Source organism: Helianthus annuus, chromosome 8, assembly GCF_002127325.2.
Source record: "Helianthus annuus cultivar XRQ/B chromosome 8, HanXRQr2.0-SUNRISE, whole genome shotgun sequence".
NCBI classification, from domain to species: Eukaryota; Viridiplantae; Streptophyta; class Magnoliopsida; order Asterales; family Asteraceae; genus Helianthus; species Helianthus annuus.
Genome location: NC_035440.2, coordinates 113,052,105 through 113,078,348, shown reverse-complemented (window position 1 = coordinate 113,078,348; position 26,244 = coordinate 113,052,105). Strand labels below are relative to the sequence as shown.

Here is a 26,244-nt window from a genome sequence, read left to right as displayed (position 1 = left end):
GCAGAAAAACTGAAGAAACTGAAAGAGAAGAAATCTGCAAAAGAATTGAAAAATGTCAAAGTGATTGAGAAGATTGTGGAAGTTGAAAAGTTGTGGAGGTTGAGAAGATCGTTAAAATCACAAAACCTTGTCTTACATGTTTAGAGTCTTGTAAACAATGTATAGAAAAAGATGAGAGGTTTAGTGAGTTAGAAAAGTTGAAAGAAAAGTTGTTGTTTGATGTTAAGAATCTGAAAAAGTCATATGATGTATTGAATAGACATGTGAATGGTCTGGAGAAGACTAACTCAGAGAGAGAAAAAGCTTTGAAGATGCTAAATGCAACAATGATGACAAAGCAGAAAGAGATCAATATGTACATAGAAGAATGTGCAAAGAGGAAGAAAGAGTTGGAGAATGAAGCAACTGAGAATAAAAGAATCAGAAGATTGCTGCAAAGTTACAAAGGTTGTGACTACGTAATGGATAGAATTTATCCAACAGTTGAAGGTTTCGAGGCGTTTAAAGGTGAAGAAACAAAGCCAAAGAAGAAGAAGGATACTTGTAAGAAACAGGGTGTCTGTTATGATAAGTGTCCGCCTCCGATTTGGGAAGGGTACTCGCCTAGAAAACCTAACGAGGAAGAACTAAAACAGGCGGTCAATATTAAGTTAGAATCCGAGATAACCGATGTTTTACTGGACAATATTGACGTCACGTTCACAGCGTCCGACACAGATCATGAGTCCGAACTGATAAAACGAGTGGTCGATCAGGTGTTGGATAAGGATGAGGAGTCAGAGTCAAAGTCCGAGTCCGAAAGTTCGTGTCAGTCAGTCAGGAGTTCAAATTCGTCCGAAAAGAGTTCGAAATCATCGGGAAAACGGGTTTACAGTAAAGAGTTTTTATTGTCAAAATCTAATTTGAGTGATGAAACGTTTGAAGTAGTATATACTTTGAATGATTCTGACAAATTATATTTTGATAAAGAGTTTCCAATAAGAGGTGTTAAAAATGAATTGATTAAAAAGGTTTTCAAACTAACAGAAATTAATATTTCTGAAATAAAAGATGAAAATCTTATTGTAAAACTTAAACCTTACACCTCAAGAGTACAACAACGTTTAAACAAGAAAAAGGGTTACAATTCTGGTTCTGGTTTTCAAAAGAAACCAAACCAAAATCGTAGCTTCAAAAAGAAAGGACTTGGTTTTATTCCACCAGAAAACTATAAAAATGAAAAATTTTCTAAAACAAATACAAAATTTGTTTCAGGTCCGTCTGCTGAAGAGGAGAAGAAGTGCTCATTCTGGAAACAATCTAATCAAGAATTTCTTGCCGAGAAGAAAAAGAATGGAGCTTATGTGAAGAAAGAAACCAGAACCTGTTTCCGATGCAATGAAGCTGGTCACATTGCATAGAACTGTCTGAAAGCGACAAACACAAAACAGGGAGTTTCTGGAAAACTGAAAGAAGTTGTTGTTGATAAAACCGAACCACCAACTGAACAATTTAAAGTTTTCAAAAATTCAACATTTGAAGTTGGTGAATGTTCGAAGAGATTTTACAAGCGAAGTGTAAGACTTGACAACCAAAAATGGGTTGTTAAGAAATCAGAAGTAAAATCTGGCGATGAATCTGATTCCACAAAATCAGAGGAGCCACAGTTTGATGAGAATGATGAAAACTCAGTTCCTTCAATGGATGATGAGAACTTTCCACCATTGAGGACTAAAAATTTTAAAAGGAAAGTTGGAAAGTCTGAAATCTCAAATCAGTGTTTTTCTGAAAAAGATAGCTTTGATGTTGAGAAAGCATTTAATGGTAAAGTGAAGAAAATTTTTGGAAAAATGGTTGATGGAAAGGTGAAAGGGGTAAAGGATTTCTACGCTAAAAAGAAAGCAACTTACACCCCCAACTAAATCCGAATTGAAATCACCCAAGGCTGGTCAGGCTTGGGTGGACATTTTCTTTGAGTAAATACCTGACTTGCCGGAGATCCCAAGTTTGTAATCGTGGATCAGGAATCGGCATCATTTATGTATTATGAGTTTGTATGAAAAAATTCTTAAAATTGTTAAAACTTTACAGGTTGAATGACTACGCCGGAGCTTCCAGGTTGGTAAGTGCGAAGCAGGAATCGACATTCTGATTGGTAAAACAGTTTGTGTAGAGGTGTCATTCCTACAAGTGGTATTGTTTGGTTATACTTACATATGGTGAATTTTACAAGTGGTACAGGTTGCTTTATTGCTTAACGGTAAATCAGGGACATTAATTTGTATTCGATTTACTACATAAGATAACACAAAGAACAAGATGATGAACCATATCCCCAATTTTAACACAGTGATAAATCTACAAGTGGTTTTTATCTAAGCAAACTTATTTTCCGGAGAAATCATTTTGATTAAAACAAACTTAAGTGTTTTGAAATCTCAATGAGAAAATGGTTTGTGAAAGGGGGAGTTCAGATTGTTTATGCCTAGTGAATGGCAAATTGAGGGGATTTGATATCGGTTGTCATGTTTCTGTAGAGTTTGTTTTGAATTTTCTTCAAGTGGGTCAAGAGTTTAGTTTTGTTTTCAAATTTTTCGTTAATGTGTTTGCATTTTAGGGGGAGTAGATATTTCAGAAAATCCAAAAACATTAGAAAATTTGAAAAAGCCAAAAACATGATAAAATTCAAAAATGAGTTTTGTTGTATAAAAGAGGAAATGATAGTACATCAGTGGACTGTCACAACATGCTAAAGAATTGGAAAGTTAAAATGTGATAAACAATCTCACTGCGGATATGCCAGTAGGTTTTTGCACATTTAGTAGATTGTGACGAGATATAAAACTAAAAATTCAAACTTGCTTATTCTGTGGGTTAACAACATCTTGGATATATAGGTAACCCCTGAAATCTTGTTTGAAAGGTCCCTTATTCTAAGATACTAGGTCTTTATGCTCAGTGATATCTGGGGTATTATCCCGGGACTTCTGCTGTATGGAAATACTGACCTAGTCCCCGGATAATGCTTTCCGCAAATGCTTGAAACATAGCATCGCCCTCAGCAAGCTGATGAAACAATAAAATTGATAGTCGCTGCTGTTGAAACTAAAAGATCCTCTAAAGGGGACACACCAAAAAGTCGAAGCCGTCATCTCTCTGCGTATACAGAAGTATCGACTTGAGCTCTCACGGCCCTCGCATCTAACCCCTGTACAGATATCATCTGTGGTATACTCACCTGTAAGACTGAATATTGGGATTTGGATACGGGAGTATATTCAAGAAGTGGGACACACGGATAAGTTCAAGTGCTTAAGATATTAATATCGTATCTCGGATCAATTGAAATTTGTGTGAAAATTTAAGTGGACAAATATACTGACAATCTAGGTGAATTGTTTAGAACTTAAAATGAAATGAAGCTTAACGGTATTGGTGACTTGTCTCAAAAACTGATATGATCCTCTTACATGAACTCACAAAAATATTGTTTGTAAATATTTCTTTACTGCATTACATTTGTCTTTCTTACAAAATACAAAAAAAATTTCAGTGTGTTTTAGCATAAAGTTTCAAAAATTCAAAAAGATTTTCGACAACTGGTATTGAAAAGCAGTTTTTCAAAATTCCAGGTGCTAAACATGATGAGCAATATTTGAGGGGGAGTGTATGTTTGGATTTAAATGTTTTCATAATCTATCCTTTCAAGTGGTTCATCAAAATCTGTGTTTGTTTTGAAAGAGAGTCTAAGTTAGTGCAAGTTTATATGTTTGAAATATGTATGTGAGAGAAATTTACTTTGAGGTAGAGTTTTTGCAGGATAAGATGTGCCAGGTTATTCGTTCCTGAGATCCGAGCTAGATGAGAGCCAGGTTCCGATACCTGTGGACTCTGATTGGAAGTAGCTAGGCAATGATATTGGAACATGAAGAGCCAAGCTGATTGATCCTGAAAAGCTGTTAGATGGAAAACCAGACAACGGTCCTAAAGCTGATGATGCTGAAGAACTGAAGAAATGCCAGCATATCGCAAGGGGGAGTCTGAAGATTTGCGTGAAAAGATTGAAGAGAGAGTAGCCCAGAGACAGATCAAGACTGAAGATGCGAAGACTCGACACTTAAAGACTCGTCAACATCTGAGGGGGAGTCTGTTAGTGCATACATCTGTCGACTTCGTCTTGTATCGAGTCTTAGTCTTAGAATGTTAGATTAGGGCGCATTGTACGAGGTTCCTGATGTGCGTGTTGTGTGTTATATTTTTAGATGTATATTTAAGCCCTTTTTACACTTTTAGCCAAGTTTTAAATTTATAAAACACGATATTTACTAACACTAAACGCACATCTGGGCAAGTGCACCCATCGTGGACGTAGTATAGTGTTGGTAAGATACCGAGGTCGTCCAAGGACACAAGAGCTTTTAATACCGGTTTATTCTCAACGTCTAACCAAATCAAAATGTTAGAAAAAGATTTTTTTAAACTAAGAAAATAAAAACTAACTAAATGCTGAAAATATAATAAAAATAAAAACAGATAGACAAGATGAATCACTTGGATCCGACTCGTGTATTAGTATTACCTTTGATTATTTTCGCACTTTTGCACTTTTTTAAGAGATTATCTTAGTTATTGTAGTAGGCCCCTCTTTTGAAGGCGACGTTACCCTCAACCCAGTAGTTTGAGTCAGCAAGGATACAATCCTAAACGGTTGGATTATTGGAAGATAATGAATTAAGTTATTAATGCAAATTATGGTAGGCCCCGCTTTTGGCGGTGATGTTACCCTCGGCTAAGTAGTCTGAGTCAGCAGGGATACAGTCCTAAATAGCCGGGTTATAGTATTAATAGTAGTTAACTTATGAGGGGGTCAAAGAATTTGGATCCCCGCCATCCAATACCTATGGGCATTGAAGGAGATCCTACTAAATTTGACCCAGGTCTCTTGCAGGACCTCTAAACGCTGAACAAGGGCAAGACCCTTACCAAACCGTTCCCTTAACCCCCGACCAGGTAGCCAACATACCTCCATATAGACCGTGGAGATATGAATGGTGAAAATCTTTTATTTTATATAAACAGTAAAATAATGCCAAGACACCATGGACAAACGATAAGGAAAGATCACCTTCAACATAAGCAACTAGTTATTAAAGTCATTAATACAAAACCAAATAAAAAGTGCAAAAGATTAAAAATAAAAAGTATTATACTAAACACTTGTCTTCACCAAGTGATGTAAGAGACTTAGGCAAACATAGCCTTGATTGTCAAGAACTCTTACGATCAATCTTGGATCCCGAGATGACTCACACACTCTATGATGGACAATGGATGATGGTGGTGGATGATGGTGTCATGGTGGTGGTGGGTGGTGGATGAAGTGTGAGAGAGGTGGTGTGCCAAGGGATGAGTTGCAATGAAACCAAGCACTCCTATTTATAGGCTGAACAGAAGGCTGGGCACGGCCCCGTGTCCGCTGGACACGCCCCTGTGCCTGTCTGACACTCTCTCTCTTCATTAATTGTAATTCGCAATTACAATTAATGCGCCTGCTGTACTTTCGCCACGCCCCCGTGTTCACTGGGCACGGCCCCGTGGTGGGCAATAGAAGCTTCTACTGGTTTGTCTTTTCTGCTGCTTCTTGGGCACGGCCCCGTGCTGGCTGAGCACGGGGCATGTTCAGTCTTCTGCCTTCTCTATTTTGCTTGGGAGGATGCTGTTGAGGGGCCGAGCAATCCACTTATGTTCCTTTTCTTGTATTTATGTTAGATTTAGCTGTCTTTTTGCTTCTTTTGTGAATTTGAGCTCATTTAATCCTGAAAATACAAAAGGAAGACAAAAACACTCTTTTTCCAACATTAGTACTTAAAAAGGGTTAGTTTTATGCCTCATTTGATGTAATTTATATGTTGCATTTTACACACATCAAATACCCCCACACTTGAACTTTTGCTTGTCCTCAAGCAAAACTCTTTAATATGTGGCTTACACTCCCAAATGGAATGGGTAGAAGAGAAGGTTTTGGCTTGTCATAGAGTGTCGGGAATCCAAGATCTTTTTGGGTTTTATTTTTATTTATTTACAATCCTATTCGTTATGATTTGTTTAGAATGTTTCATAGGAGAAATTACTTATTTGGGCATAGCATGCCTTTTTAAAATTCCATTTATATACAAGTTCACATACCTCACGGGAGAAATCACTCACACTCGGCCGAAGGTGTATTTTTAGTGAATCACTCGAGAGCGGCGTGGAACTTATTCCTACCATAAGCTTGCCGAGCAATCAATCCTCCTCCTTTTTAACTTGTTACCATTGTAAATATCAAGAGGACTTTTTGGGTAAAGGCTTGGGCTAAAGGTGGGTGAATGGATTAGTGGTTAGTAGAAAAGGGCGAAAAGCGTAAAAGCGTCGGTTTCCGTAAAACACTTTGTTTTAGTGACTTTTTATTTTGAAGTATTTCTTCAAACAAGCTTTTGTTTTAAGAGCTTTATTTGTTTATTTCTAACTTCATCATATATATATATATATATATATATATATATATATATATATATATATATATATATATATTTTAGTCACACGAAAACCGAGCTTGTTACTAAAATAAAAAAAATAAAAAGGGTTTTTTTTTTTGGTGGGTAAAATTGTTCTAGGGTAAAGAAATGAAAGATTTAGGCTCAAAGGGGTTAACTAGGGGGATTTTGGGTAAGTGGTAAAAAAAATGAAAAATAATGGTGTAGAAAGAAAAAGGGTTAGTCCTAATGCCTCCATCATTTACTTACTTAGGTTTAAGTTGGTAAGGACCTGGAATGAATCGTCGTGGCAAGTTCTAGAGTTGTAAGAACCAAGCGGCTATTCACACAAGAAACGAAAAAGGAGCATTTAGTCTAAAGATGTATATTTGTATGCTCAATAAAGGCTCAAAACTCACTTTTTGTGGGAATAGGTTTTTCTATGTGATCAAGTATATATAATCAAATTTTAACTAAGCTTGTCATGCCTGTTTCATAATTTTCTTATGTTGGTTCTTTTTATCACGACGCTCTCGGTTGTAAATTTGTAAAAATATAACCTTATTAATCTTAGAATCCCTAACCTAAACTTTAGACAAGTAAAAAGAAAAATTGGAAATTTTTTTTTAAAAAAAAAATTTGGGGTGATTAGCGGTTCCAATAGAGTTTTGTGTAAGGCTTGTTATTAGGACTTGCAAAATTTCAAGGTTTTAGCATCCCCCCCCCCCACATTTAAATTACACATTGTCCTCAATGTGTCCCAAAAATAAATTTTTAGGTTGATTAGATGTGTATTATGGTGTTAAAAGCAAAGATTTATGTTACTGGCAGTCTGGACACGGCCCCGTGGGGACCGGACATGGCCCCGTGGGGACCGGACATGGCCCCGTGTTCCGGTGCCAGTAACGAAAATTAAAGAAAAGAAACAGAAGCCTGGACACGGGGGCGTGTCTGGTGAACACGGCCCGTGTCCAGTTACCTGAACTGGGCATTTTTCTGCAGGGGGTGCAGCACGGGGCCGTGTTGGTTGGGCACGGCCCGTGTTGAACCTTCTGTATTGGAGAAATTGATGTCGGGTTGCCTTGTTCTTGTGCATGGGGCCATATTTCTCGTTTCCCTTTTCATCCTTTACCACCATAAGTGTGTTTTATTCCTGCAAATTAAAACTAAAAGATTAAACTAAACTAAGGATAGTTCCGCGGAGTGCCTCCGTGGTGCGCCACGTTTATAAGGGTCCTTGGCTAGACCCAATGTGAGGTTATATATTTTCTGAGTGGGACGTTTGGCATCCTATGTTGCACCGTCGGAGAGCAGCATCCAAACTCGAATCAATAACCTTCATGTAGTTGACCGGGTCGTCGTCCTCTATTCTCTTCCCAACCCCGAACTTTACTTCATCATCCCCGTACCTTAGGGTGAGCGTTCCGTCATTCATGTCTACCACTGCTTGTGCGGTGGCGAGAAATGGTCTCCTTAGTATGAGGGGGACTTCGGTGTCTTCTTCCATATCTAGTATGACAAAATCGGCCGGATAGACAAATTTGTTTACCTTTACTAGGACATTTTCGATGACACCTTGCGGGAATTTGACGGATCGATCAGCAAGTTGTATGCTCATTTTTGTAGGACTTGTTGTTCCTAGGCCGAGTCTTTTAAACATTGATGAAGGCATGAGGTTAATGCTAGCCCCACGGTCGGCTAGTGCATTACGAACGGGGGAGTCCCCAATCGAGCAGGGAATTGTGAAGCTTCCGGGATCGATTTCATTTTGGGGAAGCTTGTTGAGCACGAGGGCAGAGCATTCTTCGCCTAAGTTAACTAATTGCAAAGTTTCAATTTTCCTTTTATGAGTGAGGAAGTCCCTCATGAACTTAGAGTATTTAGGCATTTGGGTTAGAACATCAATAAAAGGAATATTGACATGCAATTGTTTTAATAGACTTTCGAATTTTGCGAATTGCTCATTGGTCTTTTGACGAATTAACCTACCGGGGTATGGAACTCGAGGAGCCTTCTCTTGCAGATGCGGTGGTATAGTCTCTTTTGTCGGCGGTGGCGCTTCTGCAGGCCCCACGGTGCGGTTTCGTAACGTGATGAGATGAACTTGCGCTTTTGGGTTTGTTTCGGTATTGCTTGGTAATGCGCCTTGTGGTCTCTCGGAAAAAAATTGAGCTAGTTGATTTAATTGTTTTTCTATGTTTTGAATACTAGCTTGTTTTCTAAAATTTGATTCTAATTGTAGAAACCTTTCCGAGTTTTTCTTTTCAGTGTCGGAGATGAGGCGAGATACAGTATCTTCAAGCCTTTCTCGTCCACCTTGTTGTTGAGTGAAATTTTGTGACTCATTTCTTGGTTGTTGAAAGTTTGTTCGTTGGGTTTGTTGGTTACTACTATTGCCAGGCTCTCTCCAACCAAGGTTAGGGTGATTTCGCCATCCTTGGTTGTAAGTGCCCGTTGGAGGACCTGACGGCCTAGGTCTATTGTCAATGTAGCTTACCGACTCTTGTTGATCGTCTGTTTCTTTCATACAACTCCAATTTTCATGTGGCCCACCACACCCTTCACAAGCCATAACCGAGACTGTTTTTGTCATTTCCAATTTTTTTATTTTTGAAGAAAGGGCCTCGATTTGGGCTTGTAAAGAAGTGTTTTCATCAACCTTATGGGCGCCCGGGGCAATAGATTTATTGCCTCGGGGAGTGTGCCACTGAAAATTGGTTTGAGCAATTTCCTCAATTTGGTTATATATTTCATGCGGGCGGCGATTACCTAAAAGTCCCCTGGAGCTAGAGTCAAGTGTCTGCCTTGTGTGTGGCAACAATCCATTGTAGAATGTGGATACTTGTTGCCATATCGCAAGGCCGTGATGTGGACACTTTCGCAATAGCTCCTTGAACCTTTCCCAAGTTTCATATAAGGATTCCCCGTCCTCTTGTGAATATGTATTAATTTCAGTCATTAATTTAGCCGTTTTAGCGGGAGGGAAATACTTATATAGAAATTTTTGGGCTAGTTCATCCCAGGTGTTTACCGATCCAGCTGGGAAGGCGTTGAGCCAAGCTTTTGCTCGGTCTTTTAGCGAGAAAGGAAACATTCGAAGGCGAATGGCGTCATTTGATGCTCCATTGATCCGAAAGGAATCACATATTTCTAAGAAATTAGTAATATGTAGATGGGGATCCTCGTCCGCAAGCCCATGGAAGGTTGCGGAGTTTTGGAGCATTTGTATCAAATGCGGCCGAAGTTCGAAGTTATTGGCTTCAACATTCGGTGCATTGATAGCGGCGCCTAGGTTACCTACGGTGGGTTGTAGATAATCCATGAGGGTACGCTGGTCCGCCATTGGGAGTGGATTCCCCGAAACTTTCTCTTGGTTCTTGGCTTTTAGTCTTTTTCTGAGAAAGCGTTCGGGTTCTTCTAGAGGTTCTTTTATGTCCTTATTAGAACTGGAGCTCATACATTACGTAGGGGTGGCGTCTGGTTCCAAGTCCTGCAATAAAAACAAAAAAGAATGCTGGTCAGAAGGTTCACCACGGCCCCGTGCTCAGTGAACACGGCCCGTGGTCGGAGTTACAGTGATTGTTTTCCAGATCCCAGTTACTGGAGAGTTGGACACGGCCCCGTGGTCAGCCTTCTGTAACTTGGAAAACTAAAAACTGCCAGTAACAACGCTGGGCACGGCCCGTGTCCGACCAGGCACGGCCCGTGCTGAGCTCTGCAGAAGCTGAATAACTAAGAAAATCCTAAAAAATTAAAAAGAAAAATAAAAAGATGATTAGGCCGTTGATTCCTAACTTTCTTAAAATCCTTGTGTCCCCGGCAGCGGCGCCAAAAACTTGATGTGCGTGAAGTGTGTTATATTTTTAGATGTATATTTAAGCCCTTTTTACACTTTTAGCCAAGTTTTAAATTTATAAAACACGATATTTACTAACACTAAACACACATATGGGCAAGTGCACCCATCGTGGACGTAGTATAGTGTTGGTAAGATACCGAGGTCGTCCAAGGACACAAGAGCTTTTAATACCGGTTTATCCTCAACGTCTAACCAAATCAAAATGTTAGAAAAAGATTTTTTTAAACTAAGAAAATAAAAACTAACTAAATGCTGAAAATATAATAAAAATAAAAACAGATAGACAAGATGAATCACTTGGATCCGACTCATGTATTAGTATAACCTTTGATTATTTTCGCACTTTTGCACTTGTTTAAGAGATTATCTTAGTTATTGTAGTAGGCCCCTCTTTTGATGGCGACGTTACCCTCAACCCAGTAGTTTGAGTCAGCAAGGATACAATCCTAAAGGGTTGGATTATTGGAAGACAATGAATTAAGTTATTAATGCAAATTATTGTAGGCCCCGCTTTTGGCGGTGACGTTACCCTCGGCTAAGTAGTCTGAGTCAGCAGGGATACAGTCCTAAATAGTCGGGTTATAGTAATAATAGTAGTTAACTTATGAGGGGGTCAAAGAGTTTGGATCCCCGCCATCCAATACCTATGGGCATTGAAGGAGATCCTACTAAATTTGACCCAGGTCCCTTACAGGACCTCTAAACGCTGAACAAGGGCAAGACCCTTACCAAACCGTTCCCTTAACCCCCGACCAGGTAGCCAACATACCTCCATATAGACCGTGGAGATATGAATGGTAAAAATCTTTTATTTTATATAGACAATAAAATAATGCCAAGACACCACGGACAAACGATAAGGAAAGATCACCTTCAACATAAGCAACTAGTTACTAAAGTCATTAATACAAAACCAAATAAAAAGTGCAAAAGATTAAAAATAAAAAGTATTATACTAAACACTTGTCTTCACCAAGTGATGTTAGAGACTTAGGCAAACATAGCCTTGATTGTCAAGAACTCTTGCGATCAATCTTGGATCCCGAGACGACTCACACACTCTATGATGGACAATGGATGATGGTGGTGGATGATGGTGTTATGGTGGTGGTGGGTGGTGGATGAAGTGTGAGAGAGGTGGTGTGCCAAGGGATGAGTTGCAATGAAACCAAGCACTCCTATTTATAGGCTGAACAGAAGGCTGGGCACGGCCCCGTGTCCGCTGGACACGCCCCCGTGCCTGTCTGACACTCTCTCTCTTCATTAATTGTAATTCGCAATTACAATTAATACGCCTACTGTACTTTCGCCACGCCCCTGTGTTCACTGGGCACGGCCCCGTGGTGGGCAATAGAAGCTTCTACTGGTTTGTCTTTTCTGCTGCTTCTTGGGCACGGCCCCGTGCTGGCTGAGCACGGGGCGTGTTCAGTCTTCTGCCTTCTCTATTTTGCTTGGGAGGATGCCGTTGAGGGGTCGGGCAATCCACTTTTGTTCCTTTTCTTGTATTTATGTTAGATTTAGCTGTCTTTTTGCTTCTTTTGTGAATTTGAGCTCATTTAATCCTGAAAATACAAAAGGAAGACAAAAACACTCTTTTTCCAACATTAGTACTTAAAAAGGGTTAGTTTTATGCCTCATTTGATGTAATTTATATGTTGCATTTTACACACATCAGTTCCACTTATGTGTACATGTCCGTTCAAGTGAAACCTTATGAGAGGTTCCGCTTCAATGTACATGTCCGTTCAAGTGAAACCTTATGAGAGGTTCCGCTTCAACGTACATGTCCGTTCAAGTGAAACCTTATGAGAGGTTCCGCTTCAACGTACATGTCTATAAATACTTCTTAAGTGAAATCATTTGTAACGTTCTGATTTTCCATACCGAGGTGCTGTCGGTGTGAGAATTGGTTGTAAACGCTGTTATATCAATCAACAAAGTGATTTAAGTGAAGATCTAGCTGTTTCTACGTCAGGTACTTGTTTTCCGCACATGTATCTGATCAAAACTCCTCTGATAGACTCGTTCGGGTCAGAATTCGATCCTACAGGTAAAATGACCAAAATACCCTTTTTATGCATAATTGGTAATAAAGCATATGTAACATAAACTTTTGTCACATAACTGATTATGCAAGATATTTAAACATGTATATGCATATAATACTTGTCATAGGACTAGTTAGACACCTCGAACGCGCATTTGCGCACACGATGCGTTAAAGTAGCGTAAGCTACCTTAATAGGTCATAATGGGTCGAAAGCACTTAGGATAGGTTTCATTGTAGGATGTAGGCCTTGTTGAACCATATCACATGAGTTCCAACACTCATTTGGTTTACAAGACTTCATTCTATCCAATCTTAAGGTTTAGGTGTCTATTGTTTGACTAGTGATTCGATTACTAGGTGCTACTTGATTTCTCTGGTTTACTTGAGTATGTTGAAGTTCTTTTGATTGAGAATACTTTGCACTTCATGTGAGTACATAGTTCCCTTATTTTACTGTTTCAATCGTTTTGGGGTGATTCATATGTACAAAATGATTTTCAAGGTTTAAACGATGGTGTTTCAAAAACGATTAAAATGGTTTATATTAAATTAATAACGATTTCAATAAAGTGAACAAACTTGTTGGTTGTAGTTACATAACGAATGACATTCATTAGCATTGATCAAGCCGACCAGTATTAGGTTATGGTACCATAGGATCTGACAAATCTCGTTATCAAACTGCACCCATGGTTATGTGTGGGGGTTGTGGGTAACGACTGAATCTGATGATAGTTAAGTTACCCTTTGGTGGTTTGTTAATGCGAGAAGTGAGAAGTGAGTTAGTCAAGTCGCTAAGGTTTGAATGTTATTAGCGAGATGACAAAGAATAGTTTTCACAGTTAAAACGAGGATGATTTAAACGATTTTAAACGAGTTAACGATTTGAAAACGATTTGAACAAGTTAAACGAATTGGATAAACGATTGGTTTTTGGTAAGTGTTTAGATAACGGGACGGGTGTAATGTGGTGAAAACATGGTAGATACGCCGCTGGTACTTCTTATATATAAATGTTTTCAACATATTACATACCGTGGCGTTATTTAATTCACTTGGGTAAATGTGGGTCCCCTTGATGTATGGATCATCACAGAATTGTTTATCTAACCTAGAGTGCGAAATCCTCTAGATCAGATTTGTTACATAAACGAGTAGAAACAGAAATTCCAATTAAATAGGTCTTCTATTGATTATCCAAACAATCAGTTTTACAATCAATTCAAGACCTCACAACCTCACAGCCACTATCTGTGATCTTGTCTAAGAACCCTAATTTCGAATTCTCTCTCTCTCTAGAGTTTCTCTCTCTTAAATTCTCTAACTCCTCTAAGAACTCTAACCCTAATCACAAAACATGTTTATATACCACATGTTTGTGAACTGGGCTTCCTACTGGGCTAGGCCATTTTCCAAGCCCATTACAACAAATAACTCACTAACCAATAAGGTAAGCCCATTACAAAATATCCAAAGACTAAATAATTAACCTATTAAGTTGTTGTCACCGAATATGCACCAACAGACTCCCCCTTGACAATAGCTTCATAGTGTAACTTTGTCTTCAAACATCTTGTGTTCTTTTGGTCTTTGGATAGCGTCAGCTACACAGTTTCTGACATCAACAGACTCCCCCTTAGCTGATGCTTCCAATCTCCAAAACTTTCATTCATTGTAGATCAGTTAGCTAGCAATCCTTGGTTAAGCAAGTAAGCTCCAACTCTTCCATATATCTCTTTTTCTCTGCAATGTAGTAGAAGGATCCTACCATGCATCTTCACACATCTTCATTTCACTCTCAATCTGCACTTTACTTTTATTATGCACTTCATTTTGATAACCGCATCAATCTGTTTAGAAACACAAGCAAGTATCTCGAAAAAACCATTAGTCTTCTTCACATTTAAAGATAAACCAATATTTTATCTTAGTTTACAAAAACAACTACTTGTCAGTTCAAAATGGAAGTCTTTTAAGAAGAAAATAATTTTGGTATTTTTTGATATTTTAAGAAAGCAGTAAACTATTTACAAAAGCAAAAAACACACTATTTTTGTGAGAATCACCGGTAAGAAGATCATATCAGCACAATCAAACTGTTTCACACTATTAGATAATTCTTTATTTAATTTTTAGTGAAAAGCAGTCCAAGACGATTACCAGTATGTTTGTCCACTTAAACAAAATGCATGAACATTTCAAGTACCATTACCGTATGATACGTTAAGGTAATTTTATTACTGATATACTAGTGTGTCCCACTTCGGGATATACCCCCGCGATCAAGGTATGCACAAAGATTCATCGTAGTAGGTGAGTATACTAAAATTCATCCATTTTGATTTTCAACGTTTAGATAATTGGTGAACAGGTCAGTACTTCCGTACAACAAAGAGACCAAAATATCTATCGAGGGCTAAGACAAATACCATTTTTGGTATGAGTTTATGCATTTTGCACATTTTGAATGACTCTCTATGAGAGCTTCTACATTTATGGGATTTGGCATATTTTGCTCTTTTAAGATATCCTGGTTGTGCCTAGGTCAGCATGTATCTGGATGCAGCAGAAGGACAACCCTGATATCTGTTAGTGCAGTAATGTCTATAGCCTTCGTCAATCCGAGCCGCAACGAGAAACAGTTCAAAATAAGCTTTATATTGTAACATTTAGATAGAATTAGCAAGGTGGCATTTTGGTAATTAATGAGAAGTCTCATTAATTCCAAGGGCTATAAATAGGAGCTTTATGTCATCATTTGGAAGACTTTGCTCATTTGGAGATTTAGGAGCTTAGAGCTTAGAGAGAGAAAGTTCTCTCACGTGATTCTCGGCTTTGTACACGACATATTATTCAATAGAATCACGTCATTAGTACGTTCTTGTGTGTTCGGTCACGCACGTTCACGGATTCCACACGTCGAACGTTCGTTACGCAATCGTACGGTGTCGAAACCGATCCAACAAGTTGTATCAGAGCTCAGGATGAGGAGTTCATACTACTACATCTTGATTTTACCAGATTCTCTTACTTCTACTCTCTTCTTCTCATACTTTTCTGATTTGAACTGGTTCCAACGGTTGAAATGGCCTGAATTTCAAGTATAACGTGTAAAATATAGAATTAACAAACCATAGAAAGAATCAGGTTAAAATTAGGCTTAAAATGGTAAAAATTTCCTAAAAACTTGATTTCGCTCGTAAGGAACATCGAAGGTTTCGCTTATAAGTGTTTGATTTCGCTCGAGATTCATTGGTCATTTGGGGCGAAATATTTGATTTCGCTCGTAAGGACATAAGTTTCTAATTTCACTCGAAAGTTAATCTCTGATTTCGCTCCAACTCAGAGATTTTCTGATTTCGCTCGAACCGTATTGTTGATTTCGCTTGTAATCAGATTATATCTGATTTCGCTCGAGAGTGCATTTTTGATTTCGCTCGAAATTGCTAATTTCGCTCGAAACCACTGTTTTACAAAACTTTGAAAATTTTCTAAGTGTTTGCTAATTTTTCAGGTACATTCAAGATGGATGATATCTTCATGAACCCGTTTAGTGACATGTACGCGTTTGCTGGAAATTCGGGAGACGATACATCTTCAAGCAACAACAATGAGAACCCGCCAAATGCAAAGAAGAAATTATCGGATGCCTTGGAGGTTGAAAGTGCATTTGGAACTTACAACAAACCACCGAAGTTGATGGCTATTGAAGAGTATAGTCGGTGGGCAAAGAAGTTCGAAGATTGGTTGATGGCTTTTGCGTTCCCTAGGTGGAAGAGTCTCAAAAATGGATATGATAATGGAGGCAGAAAGGGTGAAATGTTATCATCATCTGAAGAGATAGAGTCATTTGTGCCTGAGCAGAAATGTGTTGTGTTGTTATTCCAATCCATTCGAGAAGACATAATATCGTTAATCGAATATTCGAGTGCAAAAGATCTCTGGAAAAAGTTAGAAACGAAATGTTTAGGAAGTACAGAAATTGTGAAAAACAAAAAGAAACTTCTTAGGAAAGAGTTTGATTTGTTTGGTTGTTTAAAGAATGAGTCAGTTTGTAAAATGATTGAGAGGTTTGGGCACCTGAAGCTGGAACTAGCTAGACATGGAATTACTTATTCGGAAGATGATCTAGTTGACAAATTGTTCGATTCGTTGCCAGATGAGATGGATTGGCAATTTTATGCGCTGATGCTGAAAAATACTATCAAGGCGCCAGAAGTGTTGACTGTAGATTTGCTGATTGAGAAACTCGAGAGTCACGAGTTGGAATTGAAGAAAACACACAAAGTCAATCACTCATCGTACCAGCAGAATTTGGATTTGTATTATTCAAAGAGTATGATGCCAAAGAATAATTCTCCAAAGACTGCTTTTTCTGCTGAGAATGTCTCCACAACGAACAAAGAAAGTCAGAGCAGTGGATATCACAGTGGATATCACGGTGGATCTTCATCAAATTCAAATCAATCTGAGGCAAAGAACTTGTTTCACTGCAACATCGCTGTAGACATGAAGAATGCTCAGAATTTCAGCGAAGAGTCGGCAAAACAGCAGATGGTTTTCCTAGCATCAGTGTTGGAATCGTATGAAAGCCTTGTAGCAGGGAAGATTGGCAACACCAACCTGACGAAAGAGGACTATGATCAAATAGATCCTGAAGAAATGGAACTAATTGACATAAGGTGGTGCATGGCCAGTGCTGTTCGTCGAGCACAGCGTTTCATGGAGATAACAGGGAGGAAGTCAATTGGTGGACCATCTACCAAATTGGGTTTTGATAAGTCGAAGGTGACGTGCTTCAAGTGCAAGCAGAAAGGTCACTTTAAGCGTGAATGCCGAAATGCATATGCTGATGAATCAGAGAACCCATTCAGAGAAGATTATTAGAAGAAGGTGATATATCATCAGAACAAATCGGAGCCGCCAAGAATGAAGCTGTAGGATCGTTTGGAGACCCGAACGAGTCAATCAGAGGTTTTCTCCTTGAATTCAGGTGCGGAAAACAAGAAAACAAGGTAGAAATAGACTAGATATTACTTTTAACTGTTTTTCTATTGATATGATAACAATTACAGCACGTTCTCGATCCGGCAGCACTTCGGTACGAGATTCGGACAAAAGTTACAACTGAAATCGCTCCAGAGGTATTTATAGACCTCTTGGACCGCTTATTGGACATGCCCAATAAGCGGTTCATATAAGCGATCCAACCTATAAGCCATACGAGCGGTCCAACATGATCTCCAATAAGTGGTCCAGGACATTGCTGTTCGAGCGGTTCATGTTGTTTGTCCTTCGAGCGGACCAGCTTGTCCGCTCGAGCGACCCAAGCTCCAAATGGTCTTATAAGCGGCCCAACAACTAAAACTATACAATTTACATAATTTCTCGTATAACGTGCCCAGATCTAACGTTCTAAGATTCTGACTCGATACAAGACGTAATCAGCAGATGAAGTGCACCAACAGACTCCCCCTCAGATGTTGATGGAGTCGACTATCGAGTCACACCAATGCTGTTCTTTTAAATCTTCGGTCTTGATCAGTCTTCGGGCTTCTCTTTCTCAATCTTCAAACTCCCCCTCTCGATTTGCTGGCATTCATTTGTTCTTCAGCAACATCTTCAGGCTCAACGTCTGACTTTTCTGCATACACTCAACCACAGAGTAAATTTCTCTATCAAACAATTTTTAAACATATAAGTCTGCACCAATTCAGATTCTCATTTAAACAAATTCAGATATTGTGATGAACCACTTGGAAGGTTAGATTATTTAAACTTTGAATTTCACACACACACTCCCCCTCATGTATTGCTCATCATGTTTAGCACTCGGAATTTTGAAAATCAGCTATTCAACATCAGTTGTCGAAAATCTTTTTGACTTTTTCAAAATTTATGCTAAAACACACCAAAAATCTTTTTGGATTTTCTGAATAAGAGAACTAAAATGCAGAAACAGAAAATATTTACAAACAATATTTTTGTGAGTTCGTGCAAGAGAATCATATCAGTTTTGAGACAAATCACCAACACCGTTAAGCTTTAAACATACTCAGTTCTAAACAATTTACCTAGATTGTCAGTATGTTTGTCCACTTAAATCTTCACACAAATTTCAATCGATTCGAGATACGATATTAATGTTTTAGAGACTTAAACTTAATTGTGTATCACTCCACTTGAATATACTCCCGTATCCAGATCCCAAATATTCAGTCTTACAGGTGAGTATACCACAGATGATATCTGTAACGGGGTTAAATGCGAAACCGTGAGAGCTCAGGTCAGAACTTCCGTTCAGCAGAGAGATGACGGCTCGACTTTTGGTGGGTCCCCTTTAGAGGATCTTTCTGCATTTCAACAGCAGCGACTATCAATTTTATTGTTTCATCAGCATGCTGAGGGCGAAGCTTATGTTTCAAAGCTTTAGCAGAAAGTATTATCCGGGGACTAGGTCAGTACTTCCATACAGCAGAAGTCCCGGGATAATACCCCAGATATCACTGAGTATAAAGACCTAGTATCTCAGAATACGGGACCTTTCAAACAAGATTTCGGGGGTTACCCATATATCCAAGAATAGTTACCCACGAATTAAGCAAGTTTGATTTAGGTTTATATCTCGTTTCAATTTACTAAATGTGCGAAAATCTACTGACACACCCGCAGTAAGATTGTTTATCACATTTTGACTTTCCAATTCTTTAGCGTGTTGTGATAGTCCACTGATGTACTATCATTTCCTCTTTTGTGCAACAAAAACTCATTTTTGATATTATCATGTTTTTGACTTTTTCAAATTTTCTGATGTTTTTGGATTTTCTCTAAAACTTCTTACTCCCCCTAAAATTCAAATACATCTAATGAAAATTGAAAACAAACTATACAGAACGTGACAACTGATATCGAATCTCCTCAATTCGCCATTCACTAGGCATAAACAATCAGAACTCCCCCTATCAACAAACTATTTTCCCACTTAGATTTCAAAACACTTAAGTTTGTTTTAATCAAAATGGTTTTTCCGGAAAATAAGTTTGATTGATTTTACCAATTGTAGATTATCATTTGTAGAAATATCCAACAAATGTTCGGGGTTGTGGTTCATCATCTTGTCTTTCGACCAATGTAGGAAAATACAAGTACAACTTAATGTCCTTGATTTACCATTTGCATTTCAGAAACCTCTGTACCAATTGTAAGAAATACATAAACAAACCTCTTTACCATTTGAATGACGTTACCGAATATAATTCAAGAAAGATGCCGATTCATGCTCCACGCTTACCAACCTGGGAGCTCCGGCAAGTCCTGAGACTTACTGTTCAAAATATGTACCATCCCAGTCACATACCAGGGATGGTTCAACTTTTTCTTTCTTTGTCTTCTTCTCATAGAATTCTTTAACCCCTTTGACTTTTCGATCAATCATTTTGCCAAAGATATGTTTTACCATGGGGTTAAAGACCTTCTCAGCATCAAATTCCTGTTCATCATGATAAAATTGATTAGAAATCTCAACTTTACCAATCTTCTTCATGTAATTTTCAGCCCGAAGTGATGGAAACTCATCATCATCAACACTCGGAACTGAGTTCTCAACCTTTTCATCAGCTTCACATTTTGAAATAACTTGTAGCTCAACTGACTTTGTGGAATCAGTTTCATCGCCTGAAGATAGCTCCTCTGATTTCGAACTATCAGAATCATTGCTAGAGCTTTCATTACCTCTCTTCACAACCCATTTTTGTTTGTTTGATTTGACTTTCTTCTTGTAAAACCTGTTTGAACTCTCACCAATTTCAAAAATTGAATCTTTGAACAACTTTGTTCTATCAAGTGGTGATTCAAACGCATACACCTTTTCTGAAATTGTACGAAAAACTCCCTGTGTAGATTGTATCGTCTGAGAACAATCTTTGGCGATATGTCCAACTTTGTTGCACTTGAAACAGGTTCTCGAGTCTTTCTTTTGTTCAGCTTGTTTCTTCTTCCAAAATTCACTGTTCTTTTCTCTCCAGAAACTTGTCTTTTCTTCTTCATCAGTAGATGTGCCTGAAACAAATGACATTTTGGACTTAAAATCACGAACATATTTTTCATTTTTCTGTTTTTCAGTAGGAATAAAACCTAATCCTTTCTTTTTAAAATTACCGCTATGGTTTGATCTCTTTTGGAAACCAGAACCAGAACTGTACTTCTTTTTCTTGTTTAATCTCTGTTGTACTCTAGAGGTGTATTTTTTAGGTTTTTCATTAAAACATAAGTCTTTAATTTCAGAAATATTAATTTCTGTGATTTTGAAAACTTTGTTTATCAATTCAGTTTTGACACCCCTTAATGGAAATTCCTCATCAGAATATAATTTGTCCGAATTCTTCAAAGTATAAGCAACTTTAAACAATCCATCATCCAAATTAGATTTTGATAACAGGAATTTTCTATCATAAACCAATTTTCCCTGTTTTTCTGTTTGACTCTGAGCTTTTGACTCAGATTTTGATTCTGACGCGGACTCCGACTTTGACTCTTCACTGTCATCACTATCTAACACATGATCCACAACTTTCTTCATCAATTGAGACTGTTGATCAGTGTCAGATGATGTAAACACAACATCAATACTTTCTGGAAGATTAACCGACGACTCTGACTCCCACTGTAAATTTGTAGCCTTTTTGACTCTTTCATCGTTAGGATGTCTAGGCAAATATCCGTTTTCCAGTGGAGGTGGACATCTGTTATAACTAACACCTTTCTTCTTACTAGATGAAGTCTTTTCAGTATCCTTCTTCCTGTCACTCTTCTTCTTGTCAGCATTCTTTTCTCCAACACTCACTTCAGCTGCCTTTTCTTGAGTTGACTCATCTTCTTCCCAGACCTTTATGCTTTCAACAGTCGGATAGATCCTGTCAATCACATAGGAAGTACATGAGTAACTTTTCAATAAACGATTCACTCGTTCTGTTTCGATTCGTTGCAGCTCAAGTTTTTGTTCTAACGCAGCACACTTTTCAATATAGTTGTTTACAACTTTTTGTTTTGTCATGAATGCTCCCTGAAGAGTCCTCATCGCAACTGCTTGTTCTTCACTCGTTTGATCGTACTGATTCATTGTCTTGTTCAGCACATCATAAGACTCCTTCAGTCTGTTTAAGTTGTTAATCAACGTGCTGTTCTGCTTTTTCACAATCTCACAGTTTTCACACTTTACCGGAACTTCTTTTGCATCAACTTGTTCTTCAACTTTAAACTTAGGCACTTCTGTCATCTTTTGCCTTCTTACCACCAGCACCTCTTCATCATCACTACTCACCGGTGTCTTAATCTTCTTCTTTTTCTTCTCCTTTTTGACTTTTTCATCTTCGCTATCACTCTCAGCCACCAACTTCAGAAGTGATTTCTTGCTTTTAACCATCTCCTCACTTCCTCTAAACTTCGAACGTAAAGCTTTCCAAATCGAGTACGATGTTCCATTGTGTTGTAGCATAACCATGATATCTTCTTTCACTGCCTGTTGAAGAAGACTTAGCATCATTTTCTCATTTTTGTACTTCTTCCTCTCATCTGCTCTAAGATCTTTGATTGGAACTGGCTCTTCATCATCATTCATTGGTCTGATATACTTTGTCTCGACACATTCCCAAGCATCAAGATAATTAGCTTGCACCCAATTCTCAAACCGACCTTCCCAATGTTGAAATTCCTCAATGCTCATTAACTTGGGAGGTTTTTGCATCGTTCCGGTTTCGTTTTCAAGCATTGTGGTTTGAATAGCAGTGATTGGTGTACTTGGTGTAGCGAACGCGTTATAGAAATCCTCGTCCATGTTCGAATATTGAAACAACACTACCAACAGCTTTAAAAGCGGTTCACGAATATAAAGTGACACAAAAGCGGCCCAATATGATGTCAGAAAAGCGAACCAGAAAAACCAAATAAGCGATCCAAGACAATTTCAGAAAAGCGATCCAAGATTGTCTAGAAAAGCGATCCAAGTGCTTGTTCGAATAAGCGGTCCACAGATAAACCAGATAAGCGGTCCAGAGAAAGACTTTCGAGCGGTCCACAGATAATCGACCGAATGAGCGATCCACAAACTGTTTGTAAAAGCGATCCAAATATGTTCGAAAAAGCGGACCAGCCAATCGGACCTGTTTAAACTTTGATTTTTGATCCCAAACTTTCAAGGGTTTGTCTCTATGCCATCGCGCACAATCCCTGAGATTTTTAGCAAATATCGACCGTTGAAAATGTTCGAATCTGAAAAAGAATGAGTAGAAGACAGAATTTCCGACAATTTCCAGCTATTTCCTGTAGAATTCCTCCTCCTGAAGCTCTGATACCACTTGTAGGATCGTTTGGAGACCCGAACGAGTCAATCAGAGGTTTTCTCCTTGAATTCAGTTGCGGAAAACAAGAAAACAAGGTAGAAATAGACTAGATATTACTTTTAACTGTTTTTCTATTGATATGATAACAATTACAGCAAGTTCTCGATCCGGCAGCACTTCGGTACGAGATTCGGACAAAAGTTACAACTGAAATCGCTCCAGAGGTATTTATAGACCTCTTGGACCGCTTATTGGACATGCCCAATAAGCGGGTCATATAAGCGATCCAACCTATAAGCCATACGAGCGGTCCAACATGATCTCCAATAAGCGGTCCAGGACATTGCTGTTCGAGCGGTTCATGTTGTTTGTCCTTCGAGCGGACCAGCTTGTCCGCTCGAGCGACCCAAGCTCCAAATGGTCTTATAAGCGGCCCAACAACTAAAACTATACAATTTACATAATTTCTTGTATAACGTGCCCAGATCTAACGTTCTAAGATTCTGACTCGATACAAGACGTAATCAGCAGATGAAGTGCACCAACAGAAGCATATTGAGGATAACAAAGAGAAATCTAGGGCTCTGGCGGTGATTCATGATAATGAAGGGTTCGATTGGAGTGAGTTGTTACCGGAAGAGGATGCAGTTGGATACGCTTTCATGGCGAAAACTGAACCTATTCCTTGGAAAGATAACAGAACTGAAGAACAAAAGTACAATTACAGAAGAATGTTGGCTACAAACAGATTGATTAGAATATCTGGTATCTATTCTGAAGCAAAAAGAGCTTGTGTAAAAAGGGAAAATGATAGTACATCGGTTTGACAGTTACAGTACGCTAAAGATTTGGAAAGAATTAAAGTGTTAAACAGTCTCACTGATGATGTGTCGATAGGTTTTCGCACATTTAGTAGATTTATTCGGGATATAAACCTAAGAAAGTCAAACTTGCACATTTCATGGGGAACACTACTTGGATATATAGGTAACCCCTGAAATCTCATTTGAAAGGTCCCTTATTCTGAGATACTAGGTCTTTATGCTCAGTGATATCTGGGGTATTATGCCGGGACTTCTGCTGAATGGAAGTTCTGACCTAGTCCCCGAATAATACTTTCTGCAAATGCTTGAAACATAGCATCGCCCTCAGCAAGCTGATGAAACAATAAAATTGATAGTCGCTGCTGTTGAAATCAAAAGATCCTCTAAAGGGGACACACCAAAAAGTCGAAGCCGTCATCTCTCTGCGTATACGGAAGTATCGACCTGTGCTCTCACGACCCTCGCATTTAACCCCTGACAGATATCATCTGTGGTATACTCACCTGTAAGACAGAATATTGGGATTCTGGATACGGGAGTATATTCAAGAGGTGGGACACATGAATGTGTTTAAGTGCATTAAAACATCTAAGTCATATCCTGAATAGATTGAAAATTGTGTGAGAATTTAAGTGGACCAATATATCGATAATCGAGGTGAATTGTTTAATTCTGAGAATGAAATTAAGCTTAACGGTACTAGTGACTTGTCCGATAACTGATATGATTCCCTAACACGCTCACCAAAAATATGTTTGTAAATAGTTTACATTTCATTACATTCTGCAATTTAGATTTCAGTATTTCATTTCTAGTTTAGAAACTTTATAGAAAATCCCAAAAAGATTTTTCTTTTCTGCTTTATTTTCCGACAAACCAAAGTGGAGAGTTGATTGTTGGACTCTTAGAAGTGAAAGCAGATGCAGGAAGGTTCTGAACTGGAGGATGAGGAGAGCTTATCTTGATAAGATTGATTGATTGAAAAGTTAACGCAAGTTCATTAATTTGATACTTGTTATTTTCAGAAAAGTTTGAAATTGTTTTGAACAAAATCAGTTTGATTGTCACAAGATCAACCAAGGTCATTGAGTTGGACTTGGTAGATTAATTGAGTAATCAGGGTCATTAACTTGGACCTGAATACTTAAGTGGATTTTTAGAACTGATAAAATTTGTTTTTGTGAAAAGATAGAGTGTAATGTTATTTGTTGAGTAACAGGTTATGGACTTATCATTCCCATGGCATTGAAGTGTTAAAGATTGAACCAGATCAAGATCCCATATTCTAGCATACTGAGAGGGGGAGTCTGTGAAAGGGGGAGTCTGGATCAACAGTCAAAGGGGAAGTTTGAAGAAAGAGCAAAGAGATGGGATCCATACAGGGAAACATTGCAATTGATCATAACACTCTTGACATTGAAGCCATAATCAAAGAGTTTAAAGATGATGATGATTATTGGCAGAAGAAATGGTGGGGAAGCGGAGAAGAAGAGAAGCTAAAGAAGGTTGATACTGGGATCATTGGAACTACTCAGGAGTTGACTGCTGAAAATCTCGAAAAAATGGCTGACAAGGTGCTGGCAGCTAAGGCGATTGAGGTAGATTCTAAATCCGTCTCTGAGTCTAAAAGCCAGGTCAGCTCAAACACGTCAACGACTGAATCAGGTAAGAAAGTCAATGGGGATGTTGATTGCAAAAACTGCATCAAAGAATGCAAATTTTGTAATACAGTCACATATCTCAACGGAAAGAAGGTTGATGATCTGAAAGCGAAGGTCAAAAACGTTGAGGATCAAACTCTTGATCGTGACAAGATGGTTAAAGCTTCAACTAAACGGTTAAAAGAGTTAACTAACAAAATTGAAAATGATAAAACTGATCATGAAAGGATTATACAAGAAAATGAAAAGTTAGTTCTTGAAAACCGTCAAATTACTGAAAAATTTGGGAAGCTTAAAAGCACAATGAAAGATAATGATGATCGAAATGGTAAAACTTATAAACAAAATGTTCAACTAAAAACTGTGCTTAGATTAAAAGAAGAATCAATCAACGAACAACTGGATGAAATTGCTAAATTGAAACTTATAGTTCAAGAGGCTGAAATCGAAAATGAACGAATCCAGTTGAAGCTTAACAGTTACAACTCCGCAAGCTTTGTTTTGCAACACATTGTTCCCAAACCCATCGGGAAAAACAAAGCAGGCGAAGATGTGTACTCAGATGGAACTGGGGTGGGTTTTCATCAAGTACCACCACCAATTCTTGAAAATTATTCGAAAAAACAATCTGGGTTGGTTGAAATTGAGGAAGAGAATGAAGTTAAACTTCCTGAGAACATTGATGTTACATTTTCTTCTTCATCATCTGATGATAGTGTTCAGACAGAGATTGTTAAGAGCACAACTGAAAGTGCTTTGATGTCTGATTCAGCTGAAGATGATGGATGTTTTCTGGACAAATACATTCCGAAACAAAAGTCCAAAAACAACTTATATGATGAACCTACTCTTGTAATGTACAAGATGTCGGGATCTGATAAGTTGTATTCGGATTCAGAGTTTCCAATTGAGAATGTTAATGAGAAAAAATTAACAAATGTTTTCAAATTGGTTGAAGTTGAGTTGTCACAAGTGAATAGTTTAAAACAAACCAAAAGGCAAATGAACTTTGAGAAAGA

The 26,244-nt window shown here is 38.3% G+C and overlaps 1 non-coding gene across 1 annotated transcript; it reads left to right on the top strand.

Moving 5' to 3' along the window:
* The first annotated feature begins 9,352 nt into the window (after positions 1–9,352).
* On the top strand, positions 9,353–9,459 carry LOC118481503. The gene has a single exon (XR_004865712.1). It is a non-coding gene; the product is annotated as a small nucleolar RNA R71 (small nucleolar RNA).
* The last annotated feature ends 16,785 nt before the right edge of the window (positions 9,460–26,244 follow it).